The sequence below is a fragment of the Lygodium microphyllum genome, chromosome 10, assembly GCF_053477565.2.
Source record: "Lygodium microphyllum isolate KBCC chromosome 10, Lygodium_microphyllum_v1.1.10, whole genome shotgun sequence".
Lineage (NCBI taxonomy): Eukaryota > Viridiplantae > Streptophyta > Polypodiopsida > Schizaeales > Lygodiaceae > Lygodium > Lygodium microphyllum.
The window spans coordinates 93812769-93836883 of NC_141144.1; the positions used below are offsets into that span (position 1 = coordinate 93812769).

At 38.1% G+C, this 24115-nt stretch overlaps 1 pseudogene; it reads left to right on the forward strand.

The window, feature by feature from the left end:
• Positions 1 to 24115, forward strand: part of LOC148030291 (small ribosomal subunit protein uS2 pseudogene) — a 97920-nt pseudogene extending 73805 nt beyond the window's left edge.

Below are 24115 nucleotides of genomic sequence, written 5' to 3' on the forward strand. Positions count from 1 at the left end.
ACATCCATCTAATGTAGAGACCATCCCTTTGATGCAGCCATAGCAACGACTGCTCTTACGGTTGCCATCCTTGCAACCGGACTGAATGTTTCTTCATAGTCAATGCCATATGTTTGTGCATACCCCTTGACTACTAATCTTGCCTTGTATCTATTCACAGAATCATCTGCATTGTGCTTCACCTTATAAACCCACTTACAGCCAATTGCATTCTTACCTTTAGGCAAAGGTACCAATTCCCATGTAGCATTTGCTTCCAAGGCATCCATTTCTTCATCCATGGCTTTCTCCCATTTTTCTTTTCCCATGGCTTGCTCAAAAGAAGTGGGTTCTGGTTCTTGTATCACTTTGACTATATATGCATAGTGAATGGCTGTAAATCCATCATATTTCAGCCTATCCACAGGATACCTAGCTCTCGTAGACCTGTGCAAAATAGGTTCACTCCCAGGTGCTCTCAAAACATCCCTGGTCTTCCTTACTCCAGGTGTAACAATAGAAGGAATACCCAACTCATCATCAATGCTCTGTTCTGAGCCACTGGATTCACCATCCACATAAGAGTGACCTGCATTCACATCAAACATGGGCTAATCAACCTTCTCTTTTCCTTTTCATGATACCTACATACCACTATCTGCATTGCTTTGAGAAGATTCTCCTGATCTCAATCTGCCTATCCATGGCAAAGAATGTGAACCACTGCTAGAGGACGCTCCAGGTCCACTAATATTTTGTGACTGCTGCTGTGAATTCTGTGCAGCATTACCACTTTGTGCATCTACATCATCAATCACATTTACTGGTTTATACCAGCTACTCATCTCATCAAAAACAACATCTCTGCTCACTGTAAACTTACGAGTAGAAGGGTTATAGCATCTATACCCTTTTTGCTGCAGAGAGTAACCAATAAAGATGCACTTCTCAGCTTTTGGATCCAACTTGGATCTCAACTCATCTGGCACATGTACATAGGCAATGCAACCAAAAATTTTCAAATGAGAAATATCTGGTTTCCTACCAGTATACCTCTCCTCTGGAGTCATCCCATGTATTGCTGCAGTGGGAGTCCTGTTCATTATGTAGACTGCTGTAGCAACTGCTTCAGCCCAATAAAAATCTGGCATGTCTTTTTCATTGAGCATGGCACGAGATACCTCTCCAATATGCATGTTTTTCCTTTCTGCAATTCCATTTTGTTGTGGGGTATGACTGCATGAATATTGCTGCTTTATGCCATGCTCCTGCAGGAACCTTGCAAACTCATTTGAGAGGTACTCTCCCCCTCCATCTGACCTTAGGCATTTTATTTGTAGGCCTGTTTCTTTTTCAACCATAGCTTTAAGAGTTTTGAAATGCCCAAAAACTTCACTTTTCTTTTTCATAAAATACACCCAAACTTTTCTGCTATAGTCATCAATAAAAGTGACAAAATAATGACAGCCTCCAAGAGATGCAGCTTTAGTAGTCTACACATCAGAGTGGATTAATTCCAATGGCTTCTCACTCTCTTGAACATGTCTAGGAAATGGTTTCCTTGCCTGTTTTCCAAATTGGCAGGCTTCACATACCTTATGCATTTCTGCAACCTTGAATTTAGGCAATCCTGCAACAATATTTTGGGCATGCATTGATTTAAGTTGATGTACATTAACATGACCAATGCGTTTATGCCAGATATCAATATCTGCAACTACACCGGTCCCATGTGCAAACATTGCTGCACTCAATTCAGACATGTTTGCATCCAACGTAAACATTCTGCCCTTCTTCTTTCCTTTTGCTATCAAGCGACCTTTATTTTTCATTTCCTCAACAAAGCATCCATGAGGATTAAATCTGACCTGCAAGCCCTGCTCAACCATTTGACCAACAGAAACCAGATTCTTGGTGATATTTGGGACATGAAATACATCGGACAAGTATTTCTTTTTCCCATCCTGCATAGACAAAGGAATTTTTCCAATCTGCACAATAGGATGTGCAGTATCATCACCAGTCTCCACAAATCCTGGTTTTTCCATTTTCATTGCATCCTCCATCCATTCTGCATGACCTGTCATGTGGTTTGATGCACCCGAGTCAACATACCATACATCATTGCTTTCTTCTGCACTTGTCACAGAATTATTCATGTGCTGCACCATGAACAAATGCTCATTTCTGTCATCACCCTGTCTACTAGAAGATGCATAATTTCCTTGTTGCAGTTTTCCATTCATTATGTCATTCTGCTTTTTATAGCAGTCTTTAGCCATATGACCCATTTTACCACAGTAGTAGCATTCAACATTACTGTTTGCATTTTGGCCTCTTTGCCATTCACCACGACCTCTTTGGCTCCCCCTGCCTCTAGAGTTACCACGTCCTCCTCCATAGGAGTGGTTTTCTTGAGTTTGCTGCATATTCTGATTTCTACCACGGCCTCCAAATCGACCTCCTCTACCTCTGCCTCTACCTCTTCCAGCATTTGAGTAGAAGACAGCTTCTTTTGAAGTTCCACCTGAAGAAGATGCACCACCATTTCTCTGCTCCTTAGAAATTAGAAGAGCAATCAACTCCTCAAAATCAGGAAATCTTTCACGAACTGAAATGGATGTCCGAAACTGTGCATAATCCTTTCCTAGACCATTCAAGGTCACAGAAACTAAATCATCATCTTCCCCTGGCGACCCAATGGAAGCAAGGGCATCTGCAATCTTCTTCACCTTCATGTGGTAGTCATTGATCCTCATATTTTCTCTTTGCACATTATGCAACTCTTGCTTGAGCTGCATTTTCCTGGCTTGCGTATTTGTGCTATACATTTTTGACAGAGTATCCCATGCCTCCTTTGGCGTACTTGCATCCTGAATATGCACAATCAGAGAGTCTGAAATGCTGATAGACAGCCAGTACATAACTTTTCTGGCTCTCTCATGCCATGCTTTAAATGCCTGCATTTGCTGTTGATTGGGAACATCAGGAAGAACTGGTTCTTCTTCATTTCCTGCAACAAATTCCCAATATCCTTCTCCCATAAGGAAATTCGTCATTCTAAACTTCCATGCTTGGAAGTTGTTCTTGTCAAGCTTTTCAGTGACAATCTGTGAGAGAGAATCAGACGCCATTACAGAATACTGCAAAAAATTCTGTCACTGCAGAGAACACAGCTTCAGCCTCACAAAGGCAAATCTGCAAAACTGACGAAAGTGGTATTTGACCACACAGTCACTTCCTAGTGACGATTTTGCATATACAAGAACCAAGGATGATTCTGTAACTCCCAATGTCTCTGCACACGATGCAATATCTGTGGTAACTTTTCACCGACCTGTAGAACAGTGGTCGCACAGCATAAAACAGGGTTGTTTTCTGAGTGCGTGCAGAAAACTTCCGCCTCCGAAACAGGCCCCGAAATGGCCTCAAATCAAAAAAACAGGGTCGCCGAAGGCTAAAGCCCCTGCCCGCAGCATATACTGCCCTCTTGCTTCACCGCGAAGGGCGTCTCAACCTAAGACAATGCACTCTTGCAATTTCTGGCTGTGCTGCCTGCAGAGATCTGCTCCCAAAACAGAAAATGAAAGCAACACTGCTTCTCTTACCAGAACATCACAAGCTTGGCTTGCTTTCTTGAGCTCCTTACCACGAACAAGGCTCTGATACCATGTCAAGATTGTGGGAGAGAAGGAAGGAGTCTCACTTGTAGCTTTCTTGCTTGCACAATGGGGGAATACACACAAAGGTGGAGGCTGAAAACAGTTTTCCTCTTCTTAGTTGTGTAAGCCAAAAGAACTCACTTACAAAGAAATAGGAGAACCCTATATATGGGTCTCAAACCAAACTCAACTAACTAAGGTGGCATACTAACTGAGCCACGAACTAGAGTAGATAAGGATAGCTATCATGTAGCTATTATTCATGGGCGGTGTACCAACCGCGTCTACAACTGACAAGTCGGTGACATAAATACACAACGGTCACCCTGGCGTATCACGAGTGGAGCTCGATATCTCAACACATGGATCTTGTGATCGGACTGTCAAGTGGATATGCATGTTGGTCATTTGATTTTTGGTAGAGATGCCAATCATGTGGTAGTAGATGCATATCCTGAGTCTCCTCATAGCGAGAGAGCTCCTCTATCCTCTACGGAATTAGAGACATTAGAAGATGTATCTACTAGCGAGACGTCATCGAGTGATGAGTCCAAAGAAGGGTCCACTATAGAGGACATCTATAATATAACTCTGAATGAATTGATAGAGCCTCAAGATTGAATAAGAGATGCGGATGTCATTGAGTTGGATCTTGGTACACCAAATGATCGGCGGCCAACTCAATGTGGAAGAAAGGGAGGACTATGTGTCCCTTATCCAAGAGTTTTACGATATCTTTGCCTGGAGTTATGATGAACTGAGATGAATTCCTTCTAGTCTAGCTGCTCATACCATTCCTCTAAAGAAAGAAAGCCATCTTGTGCGTCAGAAAGTAAGGTGTATACCTTTCGAACTGAGGGACAAGTTGTTCGAGGAGTTATAGAAATTGTGACAAGATGGTTTGATCTTTCCTATTTAGCACATTGAATGGTGTTCACTTGTTGTTATCAGAAAGAAGAAAAATGATCAAATCCAGCTTTGCGTAGACTTTAGAGAACTGAATAAGCAGATAGTTAAGGACTACTACCCGTTGCCCTTTATTGACCAGATTTTGGACTAGTTAGTAGGTAGGGAAATATATTCGTTCATGGATTACTTTGCGGGATACAACCAGATGGCAATTACAAAAAAAGATAAGCTAAAAACAACTTTCATTACTGTCTTCTTGGTACCTTTGTGTACCATGTGATGGCCTTTGGTTTATGCAATGCACCTGGTTCATGGCAATGAACATGGTTCATGGCAATGAACAATAGATAAGTCCTTTGGTGACATATCCCTAGAGGAGTCGAAAGTGTTTATTGATGACTTGGGGGCAGCCACCATAAGAGAAAGGCAGTTGATTATTTTAAGGAAGTGTTTTGAGTGTTGTAGACAATTTTACATAGTTCTTAACCCACGGAAGTGCATCTTTGGGGGGTGCCTTATGGGCTATTGTTAGGCCATGTAGTCAGTTCAGTTAGGGATCGCGTCTGACCCTGAAAAGATTAAGGCCATACTCACCATGAGTCCGCCACGCACTTCAAAAGAAGTACACAGCTGTCTATCATCTGTAGGGTACTATCAGAGGTTCATAAATGCCCTAGTAGAAAGAACGTTGCCACTAACGAATCTATTATCTTTTAGCTGTCTATTTGAATGGAGTGACCCTTGTAAGGTAGCTTTTGATTATGTGAAACATGAGCTAGTAAAAGCACCTAAAAGGGGTGAAACATTCCACATATTTTCAGCAAACCACCATGCATAGTATCAGCTGCCGCTTATCCCAAATCTGGGAGAAAAAATGGTATCATCAAATTGCTTTTGCTAGTCGAAAGTTGGGCATATCAGAAATCAAATACACCTACATGGAGAAGTTGTGCCTTGCAATGGTATTTGCGACTAAAAAATTCAAGCACTACATCCTCTATGAGAAGGTAGTTTTCTATACGAAGGTAGAAGGACTTAGATTGCTGATGAACAAGCTATAACCGCCTGATCATTTAGCAAATTAGTTAATCACTTTGTTTGCAGAAATTTGATTGTGAGATCAGGAGTAAGCCACTGAAGCTACAGGGTATTGTGGAATGCCTTGTGGATTTCAGGGAGCCGAAAGAGACTTTAGTTGAAGGAAGTGATATTGAGAAAATGTTTAAAATTGATACGCCTTCAATCCCATCTTGGTATGCTTCTATCAAGCATTATCTATCAATAGGAGAGATGGGAGCCAGTTTATCAAAATCAGAAAAGAGGAAAATTAGACAGCATGCTTTGAAATTTTCCTTGATCCCATGAACACTATATCAGCAAGGGATTGATGATATCTATCGACGATGTGTGATGCCTGATGAGGTTCCATTCATTTTGGAAGAGTGCCATGACTCCGCTTGTGGAGGGCATTTTGTTGGACAACTGGTTGCACAAAAAGATTTAAGAGTCGGCTATTGGTGGCCATCCATTTTCCAAGATGCATTCAAGTATGTTAAGAGATGTGACACTTGTCAACGACATGACAATACAGAGAACCAGAAGTGACCACTTACTCCGATTATGGCTATACCTCCATTTGAGAAGTGGGGCATCGAATTTGTGGGTCCTATTACCCCGTCGTCTTCCATGTAGAAGAGATATATCATAGTAGCAATTGACTATTTTACAAAGTGGTCAAAAGCACAAGAGACGAGCAAGGATGACACAAAAGAGACTACCAATTTCCTAATAGAGCAAATTATATGCCGATTTGGTCCGCCAAAAGAATTAGTATCAGACCGTGGAACCCATTTCCTAAACAACATGATTAAAATCTTGACTGAAGCGTGGAAAATTAAGCACAATAAGAAAACCCCTTATAACCCACAGGTGAATGGGAAAGTTGAAAATACTAACAAGCAACTTGTGGGTATTTTATCGAAAATAGTGTCCGAAAAGAATCGAGATTGGGATAAGAAACTGTATGTGGCAGTGTGGGTGTATAACACGATATTTAAACGATCCACTAGCCACACCTGTTCAAGTTAGTCTATGGGGAGGAGTGTGTTTTGCCCTTAGAGATTGAGTTGCTAACTATAAGATTCGCAATCAATCATTCTTTGGGTGATGAGGATCATAAGAATAGGGAAAAATAAGTCCACAACATTACTGGCTAATCTTGAGGGAGTGGAGTTTAAAAATAAGGTTAATCTTAATAAGATTAAACCTTATTATCTCTAAATGCACTAATGACATAAATGCCTTGCAGCAAGTGAATGCTGGGCTGATTAGGAACCTGCAAGAGAAAATATTGGTTGATGGGATAGCTTATTCTTTATCTAGAACACCCATACTTGAAGCAGCAATATCATCAGGGATAGCTTATCTGGTGGAAAAGGATATAAAGTAATTGAGAAAGAAGACGAATCATTTGTCTGGGAAATCAAAGTCTTTTTTCATCATTGCTTATGAATATAACAAGCATCCCTGTTGTATTCAATGAAGAAGGTGGGAGGAGCCTTCAGTACATCCTCTAAATATGCTAAATTTTGATTATCATAATTATGAGTAGAGGTGACGATGGTTGGCTATGTGAACTCATTGTGGATGTACACAATGTACTTTGATGGAGCGTCCAAGGGTCCCAACAAGAAAGGGAGTATAAGGGTAGTTATTTGAGATCCTCGACGTAGAGTTGTGATGAAGTTAGTTGTTTATCTCAGGGATGGATTTACCAATAACATGGTGGAATACAAAGCTTTAATCATGGGCTTGAATATTGCTAAGAAGTGCGGTATCCGTCAATTGTTAGTAAAGAAAATTTCCCAATTAGTATTGAACCAACTCAATGGGACTTACACAGTATGAAACCCCATTCTTTCTATGTATTATTGCACTGCTATGACCATGCTCGACGGGTCTGAGAGAGAGTCTCTTCAGCTGGTTCCACGTTATTGGAATCAGTTTGTGAACTTGTTAGCAAACTTTGCTTATGAAGAAGACCTTTTCTTCGACTGTGGCCCTAGTTTGGATATCTCTATTAATGATGAGATGGAACCCGGTCGATTGTGGGAGATTTTATTAGAACATGCCCTATATGATAGGCGATGGTGGTTATTATGGGTGATGCAAAGAGTGGCCAAGTCCCATTTTCCTTTGTTATCTTGGACCCATAGTTTGGTCAGAGGACACATTATGCGTACACCTCTTGCTATTTATGCAGGAGGCATGGGTCACAATCTGATGCATTTAGTTTAGGGCAGAATCCCTACTTCCTCCTTGGGATGGAGCATTTTGTCGTATATTAGCAAGATTTCAAAAGAGGGCCTGTATATGAGCTGGTTTGTTTTATTTCATTAGGCCAAGAGGGCCAGTTCTTTTTAGGGTTTCAATGCTTAATTTCATTAGGCCAAGTGGGCCAGTTAGGTTGCAGCAAAATGTTCTATTTCATTAGGCCAAGAGGTGCAGGTATGTTTAATGGTTCTCTGTTTTAGTGATTGCATCACACAGGTTGGACGAAGTCACTAGAGGGAGCCTTTGCTACTGCGGAGGAGCTTCTTGTGGCCATTCCAAGTGGTATCATCCCCTTTCTAAATTTTTCCCTTAAGCAAATAATGTTCTATATGTATGTAGGGGTAAATTTATTTTCGTTTGTTGGGGACCGACAATCAAGGCATGAAGTCCTAGGGTTTGGTTAGGTATATCTGGGGGAGATTTGAGCAGCTATCTATCTCTTACTAGGACATTGTCAAGCGATAAGGACCTATGATACAGGGTAGTCCTAGTGACCCTGTTCTGTTGACCTGCTAGGCGGCTGTTCTAGGAGTCCCTAAGGCAGTTTTAGCGAAGCCTACCAAAATATCAAAAGAAGAGCAAGTTGTTCTGAATCTATCTAAAGAGGTGTGTAAAAAGGGGTTCTAACCCCTTAATAAGACGAGAAAAATGACAAAATTTCTTACAAGTAGTTGCTTATTGCCTTGCGGAGGCTTGGTTAGGTATATATGGGGGATATTTGAGCAGTTGTCTACCTCCTATTAGGACATTGTCAGGCGATAAGGACATGTGATAGAGGGTAGTCCTAGTGACCCTGTTTTGCTGACATGCTAGGTAGCCGTTCTAGGAGTCCTTGCTAGTGCGAGGCAGTTTTAGTGAAGCCTGGTAAAATATCAAAAGAAGGGAAAGTTCTGAATCTATCTAAATATACAAATTACAGAGGTGTGTAAAAAGGGGTTCTAACCCCTCAATAAGACAAGAAAAATGACAAAAATACCTACAATTAGTTGCTTATTGCCTTACGGAGGCTGATGCCTTGTCTTCCTAGGGGTAGCAACTAGCTGAAAAGAATAGAAAGGAAGGTTGGAGTGAACATAAAAGTGAGCATTAGAAAAGGATTAAGTGTTGCCTCACAAGAGCTTGGCAGGTTCTTGGGTACCGAGTCAGGACGACTTGAGACCGATGCCCTATTCTCCTTGGGTCACTCTACTTACAAGATGTTCTCATCTTACAAAAGAAAAAGAAGCTTACTTTGGAGAGAGATTCATAGAGAAAAAGGCTTTGAATAATAATTGAGAAGAGTCTCAAACCTCCACCATTGCGGATGTGGCCTTTGTTTTATGGAATCTTTTGTACACAAATATATAGTTCATTTAATAATAGGCTAGGGAAAGTGAGATGCATGAAAAGAGAAAAATATAAGAGAGAGAGAGAGAGAGAAAAGGGAATCAAATGTATCTACCACATGAAAAAGTTATGAGAATGACCATTTGAGTATTTTTTTAAGATACTCAAAGACATGCATTCCCTTGTCCTTATATTGAATTCCTTGTATGCTTGGCACCCTTTCCTTAAACATGAGGAGACTCTCATGCTAAGCTCCAAGGTCTTTTTAATGTTATATTACCTACCTCCAAGTCCATCCAAGCCCAATGATAGAATTATTTTAGATAAATATTTCCAAAGAGGATTACTTTTAGAAAGGAATTTCCTAAGGGAAAAATACGTCACTCTTATTGGTTAGAAGTGTCCAAGCCTTTACAAACATTGGTTCCTAATATAGGCTTAAATACACACTAAAGCTATGTACAACTTATGGGGCTCTAAGAGGAGGCTCAAATGGAAAAAATAAAAGGTTATGAAGTGCACCCATGAATGAGATACCTAAGATGGCTTGAACATGATGATAATGGATTGAACTTGATGGTTATTACTACATTTCAAGCTCCTTGCATCACTTGGTTCACAGACATGCGATCATATGGTTCACAAACATAATCATGAGCATCACATGCAGATAATCATGCCATAATAGTCATACACCTAAATTAATTGTTGCCCACATGATCATGAAGATAAGCTATGCATGCTTAACCTTCATCCCACACCGTTCAACAACAAAATGGTATCATCATCAATTGCTTGTGATTTGATACTAAAAACTTGAGGGCACAATCATTACAATCATGGAGATCATAGTAATATGGATGTCAATCATTGTTATCATAGCCATTGCAATGGAAAGTGGAATGATTTGGTGGAGGAGATGGTGTCCATCAAGGTTACGATGATGTGACAACCAAGATGGATGGCATTAGAGGCATCTATGCTTGCAATCGTGATGACCATGATTGTAGATGATAATCATGATCATGTTGAGTAATGAAACTCATTCTAATGGCATTGTTGCGCACTAGTGCAATGTGTGCTTAATCCTGATTTTGGAAGATACACTCCATAATCATAGGTAGGTTGTGGCTATGTGTTGCTTATCCAAAGTGCTCGTATTCATTATGATTGTAGTCACACTACTCGTACTCATGTTCTAGAGATACAAATTTGTGTGGGAGCCACAAGCATGTCGAGGATATAGTTGCACTCATGGATGCTACTCTTGCAATCATGGTGCTAAACTTGTATAGTGGATGGTTGCATACTCAAAATCGAGTGCTTTGGTGATGAGAGCTAGGTCAATTGTTAAGTCATGAGCATGTGTCCTTACTCATAGTAAGCATGATAGCTCTGCCTGGCTAATCACCCTTCTGGGTTGATTGACTTACTCACACTTGCAATCATGAGAGGACTATGCATGACTACTAAATAAATCTGTGATCATGCAATGAAAGGACTTTTACCTAAGTACACAAATTAATACGTTGTATGGTTCTAGGTGATGAGGCAGCCAAAGGTCCCATTGAACTCGCCAGGTAGCCAAAGGTCTCATTGAAATCCCCATCAAGTTTGGCTCTAAATAGATACCAAGAAAGTATATTTTCCTTTTAGCGAAATGGGCCTAGAAAAATTTGAAATTGACTTATTGTTGTGATGGATGATCTTGTAACATTTTGTTTAAATGTCATTTGTCATTAAGCCAAATGATCACTAGTTATACATAGTTTATCAATTGTAATTTATTTGAAAGGTATATGGATAGATTTTTGATATATGACATTAGCCTCTCATTTATCGTTGGAAGGTACACATCTCACTTTTTGACATTTTGTATTTAATCACTTGTTATGACCTTTATGAAAGGAAACTTCATAGTAATATAGCTTTTTTAAAAAGAATAATATTTCCAAGTATACAACATTTTTGTGTAAATATATCTTTTTTAAATTTACACATTATGATAGTAGGTATGCATAGCTTATGATAATTCAAATATGAAAATTGAGTGTGTGTGTGTGTATAGATTGTTTTGATACACTACTTACAATAATTTAAAAATGAAAAATAGGTGTAGATTCTAGATACTAGATTAGTAGCATAATTATAATTTTAACAATTGAAAAACATGAAGGGTATATGTTTTTAGGAAAAAAATGCAACATATGCTACTAGGAAAAATACACACCTTGCAAGAGTCAAGGACTAAACTGATGGCATTGGAAAGTTGGTTTCTAGCATCAACACTTAAGCTATGACAAATAATGTGGAAACATTTGAAATATGTATTTATAAAACTATATAATTAGCCTAAAACAATATGTCTGACATTTTCCATGCTAAAAATCCACATCTAGAGTTGGTTTTGCACTTGCACACGCCCATTCACTAGAAGACTAACATATTTCCTTGATATGTATTTGGAGCCATCAAGTCTACCCAAGGTTAAGTGTACTCATGATAGGTATGATCAAGACTTACTTTTTTTGGTGCTCCACAATAATATGTGATGTTGTCACAAAATGGTCAATTGGCTATCAAGTTTACAAGCTCCCAAATGGGAGCTCCTAGAGCAAGGATATTCCCAGATTTCAAGCTCTCTACCCCTACACTTGTAGTACCAGAAAACAAAATAGTCCAAATTAGTCTATGATGGAAAAGATCCATGGGGGAAAAGGTCCATGAGACTTTTCACATTTTACTAGCTTAATAGCTTTGACCTATCATTTTCTCCATGTCAAGTTAAGGTGGATCCCAAATTAGTCTATGACAAAGAAGTTCTATGCAAGTTTTCACATTTTATTAGCTCAACAATGGCCGTTATAACCTTGATGATGGTGGCCATTATTAAGCCTAGCCCTTCGACGATCCCATCACCTTTAATATGTAGACTATTCAAACTTCCACCACTTTTCTTTTTCTTCTTCTTCTTCATCTTTAACTTTTCTTTCATCATCATCATCATCATCATCATCATCATCATCATCATCATCATCATCATCATCTTCTTCTTCTTCTTCTTCTTCTTCTTCTTCTTCTTCTTCTTCTCACAAGCACCATAAGAAGCATGGTCAAAGCCAATAACAATAAAAATCATTTCTCCTAAAAAACTAGGCTATACCTTAGCACATTGCTAATTGGATGCTCTATGACTCATAAGCACAATATATATATGTATATGTATATCTATATATATATATATATATATATAAGGTGGCCACCAATGTAATCTAAACATTAGTGCCCATCTCATTCAAGGTTCTAGTGTCCCATCCAATGTGATCACTAACCAAGGTTCCAATGTGTTCAAAGCTAGGCCCATGTATATTACAATTGTGGTAAGCATCTTTGTGTGGATTACAATCAATGTTGTATAATAAAACCAATATTGACCTTATATTATTAAGCATACTAGCTTTAACCTTAGCCTTAACAAAATATATATGACAACCTTTAACTTTTTCCCTAACACTTCATACCATCTTATGACTGATTCTCCTACACCCACAAACCTAGATTGCTAGTTTTGAAAACCATGTATTTTCTAGCATTTGTAGAGGAGAAGTAGTAATTAAAGCAAATTCTTTGACAACACTGTTCCTAATGTGAACAAAATGGGAGGTTGAAGTTTTTTGTGGGGATTCTAACATGTTTACAGAATGTCTGAAGACTAGTTCTATATAGTTTGCAAGGCATCTCAAAATCTGATATGCAAGCCAATGATGATGTTGGGATGATGAGAAAGTGAATGGACCATGTGTCTCAAGAAGTAAAGGAGATGTGTGGTGAGATTGTCAAATCCTAGAGATCTTTTCTTGGTGCTTCTTGTAATTAGAACAATCCCACATAAATTCTACCTCGAGTCTAAAACCTTGAGTATAAAAGAATATCTTAAGGTCAAATATGTGCATCTTCAATCACACTTTCCGCCTTAAGTTTGATTGTATGTATCAAATAATGAGATTCAAGTCAAGTCTCAATGGTGATTGGTTTAAATATAAGTTTGAGTAGCTCTAGCACTAACTTAGATTGAAACATTATCTTCTAAGGCACACCTTAGACAAGGCTAGAGAGTAGTTAACTCAATTGGAAGGATTGTTATTTAATGATAGACAAGTGATCTTACACTTATAATTGAGCTTTTGTTAAATACCTCAAGCTAAGCATATAACACATCATGCCATTGATTCATTGCTTGGTGCATGAGCTCTCAAGGAAATATTGTACATCCTTACCTCAGTCCCTTATTTAGGCTTAACAAGTGACATTGGCTTAAGCATCCCTGTGCTCAAACCCCTTACAAGCAAAAGATTTCCTTAATTGATAATACATTGAGGTTATCCCAAATTACCTCTTTTTCTTACCTTAATGGATAATACCTTGAGGTTATCCAAAATTACTGAATGCAAGAACTATCATGAATTCACTTATTTGTTATATGCATAACCCTTATACTAAAGCTTCCATACTTTTACCATGACCAACTGGGCTAAAGCTTCCACCCTTTTAGCTTTCATATAGTGCAAAGACCTAGGGAAACATTAACGAGGCATAGAAAGCAATGAGCATGTTGTGTTTCATCCCTTGCATGATATTTAGGAATTTATATTTTGTATATTCCTTTCATGCCAAGCAATGTTTCTGATATTCACATACATGTATGTACATTCTATAATTATATATTGTACTGGCTTAGTTGCAATTGGATCATAGTCTCATGTTAATACATGGGTATTAGATTGATTTGATTATAATTGAGTCCTAACCATGAATAAGTTGTATTTGGACTCGTAAAGTCTCCAACCAATATGAAAATGTTGGGTTTTCATAGAAGTACATGTCATATAAAGTTTGCATAGACTAGCCTTGGATGGCTTGTGGTGGATTATTATATCGATATAAATACCCTTGACTTGGCATTACCCTATAGTGTGTTAGAATCTCACTTACTTGTTTCTTTCATGGCTAACAAGTTCACCAAAAAATCACACCCAAGTAGCTCAACTACCTTTTGTTTTCCCTTTGTGATACATTTTCTACACTTTGTTTACGTGCAACTTGCCACTCCATGGTCTTTCAATAGACCTTCTAGAAGAGGACTCTTTTGGGCCATTTAATATCTAACTATGGATCTATATTTTCAACAACCACCTTTTTATTTACATAATTTGTAATAGTCTATTTTCAATAGTAAACCAACTTCTCATCTCATCCAATCCCAAATCTTTACTCACCCATATCTTGTGTGCAACTAGATAATAACACCTATAACCCTTTTGCTGATAATAGCCAAAAGATACACACTTTTCAACTTTTAGATCCTACTTCTTTCTTAGCTCATTAGAAACATATACATATGCAATGGATCCAAATATGTTAACATGTGACAAATCTAAATTCCTTCTAGTAGCTTTCTCCTCTAATGTCACATCATGCAGTGCAACAATGGGAGTCTTGTTCATAATATACATAGATATAGAGATAGCTTCAATCCATTAATAATGAGACATGTATTTTCAATAATCACGACTCGTGAAATTTTTGTAATGTGTCTATTCTTCATTTTAACAATACCATTTTGTTATAGGGTATACCTGCATGTGAACTACCTTTTTGAATGCCATGTTGTTTCAAAAAAATACTAAATTCATTGGAGAGATACTCTCCCTGTCCATTTGACGCACATGTGTTTCTTTCTTCATTTTAACAATACCATTTTGTTATAGGGTATACCTGCATGTGAACTACCTTTTTGAATGCCATGTTGTTTCAAAAAATTACTAAATTCATTGGAGAGATACTCTCCCCGTCCATTTGACCTCAGGCACTTAATATGCACATGTTGTTTCAAAAAATTACTAAATTCATTAGAGAGATACTCTCCCCGTCCATTTGACTTCAGGCACTTAATATGCACATGTGTTTCTTTCTCAACGTGATTTTTAAAATCCTGAAAGTAAGAGAATACCTCACTTTTCTCCTTCATGAAATACACTTGTACCTTTCTTGTATGATCATCAATAAAGGTTGCATCTAGACATTGATGTACTATTTGTAGGAACCCACACATTGCAATAAAGAATATCAAGTAAATGTCTACTTATTATGAGAAAATGCATGACTTTCCTAGTTTCCAAATTGGCATACTTTACAAACTTTTTGCATATTAACCACTTTGAACTTAGATAAGCATGTCACAATTTCACATGACTACATATTTTTCAATCATTGTATATTTATATGGGCAATATGTTTATGCCAAATGTCAATATCAATCACAATTCCCACACCCTGTGCAAACATAGTAGCCTTCAACTCAGGTATATTTACATAGAAGGTAAGCCTTCTTCCCACATGCTTGCATGGACAACCAATTTACATCCATTCTTGAAATCTTTACAAAGCAACCATTTTGATTGAGATTTAGTTGCAATCCCTACTCAACCATTTTCCCTTAGAAACCATATTCTTTGTAATGTCAGGCACATACAACATATCAACCAAACACTTAATTTTTTCATCCTTGATAACAATGGAATACTCCTAACATAAACAATATGATGTGTTGTAGTGTCACCATTTTCCAAGAAACTAGACATTTTAGCATATTTTATTTTTCTAAACCATTATCCATGAGATGTCATATGATTAAAGGCACTTGAGTCTGTTGAGAAATAGACAAATGATGTATGCTCTAGGAAGAGATGTCTTGAATCCCATATGCACAGTGAGGAGAGTGGAACAACCCAACTCCTATAAAGAATTGTACTTCACTATCACTTTCATAATGATGAATGCAATATCATGATGCTTTCCTCTTTCAGTTAGTGTCATTGTCATTGTCAGTCCAATACAGAAGTTTGTCCTTATGAGTCTAAGCTTCCATCTTGGAACCTAATGCACTTGTGTAACTGTTGTCTACTCATTATCCATGTCAACATGAATTTAGTCTTCATCTTCCAACCTCCATAGCTCTTGCCATGCTCTAGATTTGACATCTTTACATGGTATTAGAGCTCAGCTGAGCATGGCATAACTTCCTTCTCTATTCTCTTAGTCCCTCTTAACCTCAGGTTAGGTCAAGTCGAGCTCATGGTTCCATTTCTAACTTCCATCTCCACTTGACCTTGTGTTTGCCATAGCCAAAACAACACCTAGTTGACTTTGAGATTTTGGATCTCTCAAACCAGAGCATATCTCAACTTGCTTCCTTTTAGGGATTCGTTCTTGACTTAGGGCACTACTCTGTATCACATAAAAGCTTGACATTGGCCACCCCAGAGTTCAACATTGTCATAATTCAAACTTGCTATCCAGAATTGCGCCATTTATTGTCCATACGACGATTTGCCCTTTGCACTGTGTGATTTGCCTTGCAACCATAGGGCTTTCAAAGACCCATACCTAAGCTCTCTCTAGCTTAGAGGGTTTTCCAAATGGCGATCTCTGTAAGTTGCAATAAGTAAAAAACCAGGCCCCTGTCCTGAAACCCTAAAAGGGCAGTCATAGCCAAGTTTCCTCAAGGTCATAAAACCTTTCGTTTTCTTACTCTTCTCAGTCCATTAAAGACTCTATCACTTTGGTCTTACTAAGCACTTAATTTCCAGCAAAGCGTCACACTAAATCAGCAAAAGCAAGAATAAGATCAAGCATCAACATCCGACATTGAGCTCCAAGATAGTATATTTTTAATACTCATGTAGTGTTGTTAAACACTAATCATCTTGTGTCTCTTGAAACATTGAAGTACAACTCCTTTGTTGGTTGATTTGTTGCTGATAAAAAATGGTAGAGCTTGAGAAAATAGCAAAGTTCAATGGAGAAGGCTTCCATGCCTGGAAGGAAAAGACCATGTATCATCATTGAGGAAAGACATCTGGGATCTCTTTGAAGATGATGAAGGTGATGCAAATGGCGGGAAAGAAGATTCAGAAAGCGGGATCCTTGCAGTAGCTCCACCAAAAACCAAAGAATGGAAGAAGACGAATAACAAGGCACTAGGCATCATTCCCTGGGGACTAAGTGATGATGTGCTACATCATATCTTTGGCATCAGAGATGCTAGAACTGATTGGGAGGAACTTGACATGATCTTTGGTACCCAAGCAAAGAATTCAAAGGTAAAATTACTAATGCAGTTTTATAAACTAGATATAAAATATCGTGCTTCCATGACCATACACATTAACAAGTTTAAGAGCCTAAAAACCCAGCTTGCAAATCTTAAGAATAATATTGATGAAGATGAAGCAATAGCCGTACTACTTGCAAGTGTAAATAAGGATCCATATGAGAATCTTGTGTCCACCCCAAGTAATGTTCCAAGTCTCTCACTTAAAGATATTGAGCACTCACTACTTGATGGAGAAAGAAAAGTTAAAAAAAGTAGGGATGCAAAGGAACGCACCACCAAAGAAAGTCTATTGTACACCAAGGGCACTTATGGAGAAAAAGACCATGGTCAATTACTTAACACCAACAACAACAAGGATTAGATTATATGTCATTACTGTGGCAAGACTAGTCATACAACTAGTGAATGTTTCCACAAGAAAAGAGCCCAACAGATGTAGAATGATCACCACCAGAACTAGTTCATGAATGAAGGAGAAGAAAAAGAAGATACTTCCACTACCATCAACAATTTTGACAAATTGTTATAAAGAATTTTCATTGTATCTTTCATATCTTTTTCCCATAGTGGATCTCTATTTTTTTCTTAGTCGATTTTCTTTGTAAAAACCCTTACCAAAGATGTAAAGTTTCAAGCTTTAATTTGACTAGGCTTGCCTATGAGTCCACAACAAAAGCCAGCAAATGTAGGGACTCGTCATTTGGGGGGGGTGTTGAGAAATAGACAAATGATGTATGCTTTAGGAATAGATGTCTTGAATCCCATATGCACAGTGAGGAGAGTGGAACAACCCAACTTCTATAAAGCATTGTACTTGACTATCAATTTCATAATGATGAATGCAATATCATGATGCTTTCCTCTTTTAGTTAGTGTCATTGTCATTGTCAGTCCAATATAGAAGATTGTCTTTATGAGTCCAAGCTTCCATCTTGGAACCTAAATCACTTGTGTAATAGTTGTCTACTCATTATCCATGTTAACATGAATTTAGTCTTCATCTTCCAACCTCCATAGCTCCTGTCATGCTCTAGATCCGACATTTTTACAAAATCCACATACCATTGATTATCACTCATTACTGATGCATCTGCATTCGCTACATTCAACATGTGTTGCATAATAAACAACTTCTCATTATCTACTTGATTAACTAATAGATACATCATTGTTATGATGTCGTCTCCCATTTCTAATGTTTTCATCTCTTCTCTTTTATAGACAATCATATGCAATATGACCTTTGTGACCATAAGCATAGCATTCTCTGTTATTATATGACTTGTGTTTTGTCTACCACATTCTCTATGGCTTCCCATGCCTCAAGACTGGCCTCTACCACCCATATGTAACTACTGCTATGAGTCATTATTTTTCACATAGAAACCAACACCATGGTCTCTACCAACACATAGAAACCAACACCATGGTCTCTACCACCACCATGACCTCTACCTCTACATTTGCTAGAGTAGAGCACATGTTCTAAACTATTCTTCATTTGTGACAAGGATGTAGCAAAACCAAAGTTTTTCTTTTCTAATATCAACATAGGTCCATTCGATTTGCAAAATCCAAAATCGTATCTCTTGTATTGATGGAGGTTCAAAGCTACTTGTACTCCTCACCCAAACCATTTAAACATGTAATTGGTATCATCATCATCAACCTACACTTCAATAGATCTAGGAGCTTCAAAAATGCTCTTAATCTTTGATGCATAGTCATTGATAAATACATTTTTACGCTTGACACTATTTAACTTATATTTTAACTATAACTTTCTTACTTTTTCATTTGTAACAAATAGCTTGACTAGATTATTTTATGTTTCTCTCCAAGATTGCCCACATCTCGTATATGCCCAATCATATTGTCTAAAACATTGATGGAAATCAATATATTACTTTTTGAGCACCTTGGTTCCTCTAAACCTCAGCATTATCTCCTTCGGTGTAGTCCCAATAATCTTTACCCATAAGAAAATGGTCAATGTGAACTTCCAAGCATAAAAGTTATGCTTGTCAAGCTTATCATTGACAATCGAATTAAACCCTTGAGACATTATGTAGCAACACCCAAAATATGTTGTTATCAGTAACATGCTAAGTTAGATAAACTATCACTTGTCCTAATCTCAATATACAAGCACACCTTGAGGAACACCTGTAATATCTAACAATTTATGAATATTGTATTCCATGCCTAATATCTACAACTTGTTTATGAAATGATAAGTTTTGCAGTGTTCTTGAATCTTACCAAATTGGCATATAAATAACATCTAACTCTTCAATGCAAAGGCTAAAATGCACCTAAAATATATGAATTATGACCACACAGGTTTAGACCAAAGATATTCTACACTCACTTAAGTACTCCATACTCACTAAGATGACTCATCAATTGGAGATCATATAAGAGATATCTCCATAGGTGTGCTCCACAACCAGACTTTCTTGTAGACTCTTATTCTTGGGCTTATACCATCTCACGCCTAGACATTTCTCTGATACCATGAAAAGAGATAGGGGAGAGGGAGGGAGCTTGAGCACTTGTAAGACACACAACAAACAGAGAATACACACAATATAGGAAGCTGAAAACTCTAACATTTCTTCATCTTCTCCACTACAAGAGTCTATTAATAATAATGAGAGAGTACAACATACATAGTATATAAGCAATCCATATTTCTAACATGCTAACTAAGAGGACTATATAGATATCTCATAACTCAAGTAGGTGGAGTTAAGTGATGTCCATCTATCAAGTATCATTGGAAGCATATGTCGATGTAGATACCAATCATGCTAGTGATAGGAATGTGAAAAGCTCATCTAGATATGTGAGTGTCTAAAGATCCTAGACTCCACCCTAATTTGTGCTTGAATCCACTCTTGACCATGTACAAAAATCGACAAAGGTATAGGACCCAAGTCTCATTCTATCCTTCTCTTGTATTCCACTACTCTAGCTTTAACTAAGGATCTCTTATTAGCAATGATTTTCTGGACCTTTTCTCTTGTTCCTACTGGTTCATAAACCTCAAATGCATGGGATTACTAAACTTCTCATACACTGGAAAAACAAAATCAATGCATACACTCAACACATCATCATAATAGTCCCCAAAATATTCTAATGCTACCAAGGAATGACTCAAATGGACACCCTCACCCACTCAAACAATGTAATAAAATACTAACTAACTAACTAACTAACTAACCAACTAACTATATATAAATGTAACCAAATATCAAAACAAATATAGCCACTCATACCTTTGATTTTTTCTTCTCTCCTCTTCTCCACCATAGAGCCTGCAATCTATAGCATGGGTAACAAAGATTACATATTAAAGACAATGTGTATCTATCTATAGCAACTGTGTTTACACTCTCATTAGAAATTGCATTAACCATGGACCCTAGACAAATTGTGTGAAACGTAGTCTCTTCATTGTGTAGAAAACATTCATTTCTATGGAAACCCTCGTGACAACAAGCTCATTCTTGGACCATTCACAAAGGAAAAAAGTTTCATAGCACTAACGTAAGAATACTCCATACCTTTGAGATGGACGAAAATGGCTACTTCTTGTTCTCCAAGTGCCCCACAAATCAAAAACTTGAAGGCCTCTGCCTCTCTCTCTCTCTCTCTCTCTCTCTCTCTCTCTCTCTCTCTCTCTCTCTCTCTCTCTCTCTCTCTCTCTCTCTCTCTCTCTCTCTCTCTCTCTCTCTCTCTCTCTCTCTCTCTCTCTCTCTCTCTCTCTCTCTCTCTCTCTCTCTCTCTCTCTCTCTCTCTCTCTCTCTCTCTCTCTCAAGAGTTCACCATGGGCAACTTATGAAATCACGTAAGTGCAAGGTAGGGGAGGTTTTCCAAAAATTACATAATTATATACATTAGGGTTAAGACCCCATTGGCTCCCCCCCTCCAACCGTAAAAGTAAGAGGGGAAGGGGGGTTCAAGATTCTGGGGGTGCGGTTGGGAAAAGAAGGGGGAGGGGGTTCAATACATTCCATAGCCACATGAATTCCATAATAGTAGTATTTTAATCATATCCCCTTAGCCATATACATTCCATAGTTTTAGCAAAGCTCACTCTAAGCGCAGTGATTAAGGTATTTTAGTGTAGCATACACTTTGAAGCATACATTTCATAGTTTTAGTAAAGCTAACTCTAAGCGCATTGATTAAGGTATTTTAGTGTAGCATACACTTTGAAATATGCCTTGAAATGTTGAGTGTATTATCCAAAAATATCAATATGATATTTTGCAACATGTTGTTTTACCTCCTTATTTTCAAAAAGTATATTGGTCTTTATGTGGTAGACTCTTAAAAGTCTAGTCTAGTGTATGGGTGTTGCTCTCTCTCTCTCTCTCTCTCTCTCTCTCTCTCTCTCTCTCTCTCTCTCTCTCTCTCTCTCTCTCTCTCTCTCTCTCTCTCTCTCTCTCTCTCTCTCTCTCTCTCTCTCTCTCTCTCTCTCTCTCTCTCTCTCTCTCTCTCTCTCTCTCTCTCTCTCTCTCTCTCTTTTGGGTGTAATATGTTCTTTTGCCTCCTCATTTACTAAAAACATGTTTATGCTTACTTGCTAGACTCACTACATTTACTCGCTAGACTCTTGAAACTTGAAAGTCTAGTAAAAAATCCCAAACACACTACTAAAAAATTGTATTGTTATCTAGGATTGAAGTTGGCTTAATAATGTTGATTAATTATGCATCCATGCATACAGCTAGCAATGGCATGCTTGATGGCACCTCATAGTGGGGAGATATCACAAGTGAATGTGCCTAGCAACACACACATTTGATTAGGTTTTTTCTAGTATGCCTTGTAAAGATCAAGGTTTTCAACTAGTGAGGTCATAGCCTAATGATTTGAGGTTGGCTCCACACTGAGCTAAATCCCCCACTTGCCCTATATTTTTCTACTTTCATTACACACTAGACATTCCGATCTTAAATACCAAAGGAGTCATGGCCTAGTGATAGTGAAAGCTTAGGCTTTACACTGTTGATAGGGGCTCCAACCTTATCAATCAGCCACAAATATATTTTAAATAATAAAGATATTTTCCTATAGTGATTAGTGATTGAGTGTGGATAAGATCCTAGGTGGGTGAGATCCCCTTCCCTAAAATGTCCACCATCTACTAAAAGTAGACCAAATAAATTCACCACAAGTCAATCCCAATGGACACTTCCATTTTTCCAAAAATTGGGTGTCTATCATTGTGTGTAACTAGCTTGATCATGGGTTAACTATTGTGAGTGCATGAGTTCAAACCTAGAGTTTCACTCCCCTAGTAGCACATGTCTATTTGCATCCAAAGATCAAGGTTTTTTAATCCCTCTATATTGAATTTATATTTTTAACACATGCATTGAAAGATCTCTCTCTCTCTCTCTCTCTCTCTCTCTCTCTCTCTCTCTCTCTCTCTCTCTCTCTCTCTCTCTCTCTCTCTCTCTCTCTCTCTCTCTCTCTCTCTCTCTCTCTCTCTCTCTCTCTCTCTCTCTCTCTCTCTCTCTCTCTCTCTCTCTCTCTCTCTCCCACCTTGACTACTACTTTTAATATTGCCTAAACTGCATGCACCTATTCTTCTCCATCTACTTTACATAGCTACTTTTTCCATAATTGCTTGTTCTTCTTCTCCTTGCATGGACTATTTGTGCTACCTACCCAAGATCTCTATTGTAGTTGCCTACTTGCTTGGACTATCTACACTACCTACTTGGGATCTCTATGTTGTAGCTACCTATTTGCTTGGATTGTCTATGCTACCTACCTGGGATACGAGGCAAACTGTGGCTATGGATGTCACTAGACCATAGGAGAAAAGGTTTTAAGGCTACAACCAAGGGTACATGATGATTGGGGATTCTTTTTATTGTTATGTTTGGACTTTTTTTTGTTAGAAGATACTTTATTTTGTGTTCTTGGATGATGAGGATGTTGATGTCCAAGGTTATGCAAGCTTGGATACAATGGCATCATTCAAATTTGTATATTGTAGGTCATTGTCCCTTTGACAAATCAAGATTCCTAGTAAGCCACTACTACAACTGCCACCATGGTTCACTCACGAGGAATCAAACATACATCTCATGAGTGCCACTGATATGCACCTTGGCACTAAGAATTATGACTTTCAAATGGAACACTACATGTGGAAGATGCGTTATGATGGTATATATATTACCAATGGTATGACTTGGAAAAAGCTTCAACTAGTTTTATACTATGGCTATTGAAAATCCCCACAATAGTATTTTCCAATTTGCAATGCCCTATCATCAAAGAGTGGTATTGGAGTTTGCATATTATACAAAGGCATAGGCTATTGCAGGACGACATACCCTTGGAACATTCACAAACTAGCTGCTATTGCAAACAACCTTTTGTGAGCCATGTTTTCTCATTTTGATTGATCCTCCCATAGATAATCAACTAGTCAAAGAGGCTATCCCTAGAAACATTCCCAACCATTGCCTTTTGTGATAAAAACTCTTTGGTGAAACATGTGGATATTGGAAGTGTAGCAAATAACAAAGGAAAGCACAGTATTGGGTGCCTATTCTAGTTTGTAGCTCACATGATGTTGCAAGTGAGGGGATCAATTCATCCTTGAAAGTAATGGGATGTGATGTTGGACCTCTTCTTTGATTGTGAGCTCGAGGACACCAAGGATCAAGAAGAGAAGGAAGCTGTAGCTCAAGAGTAA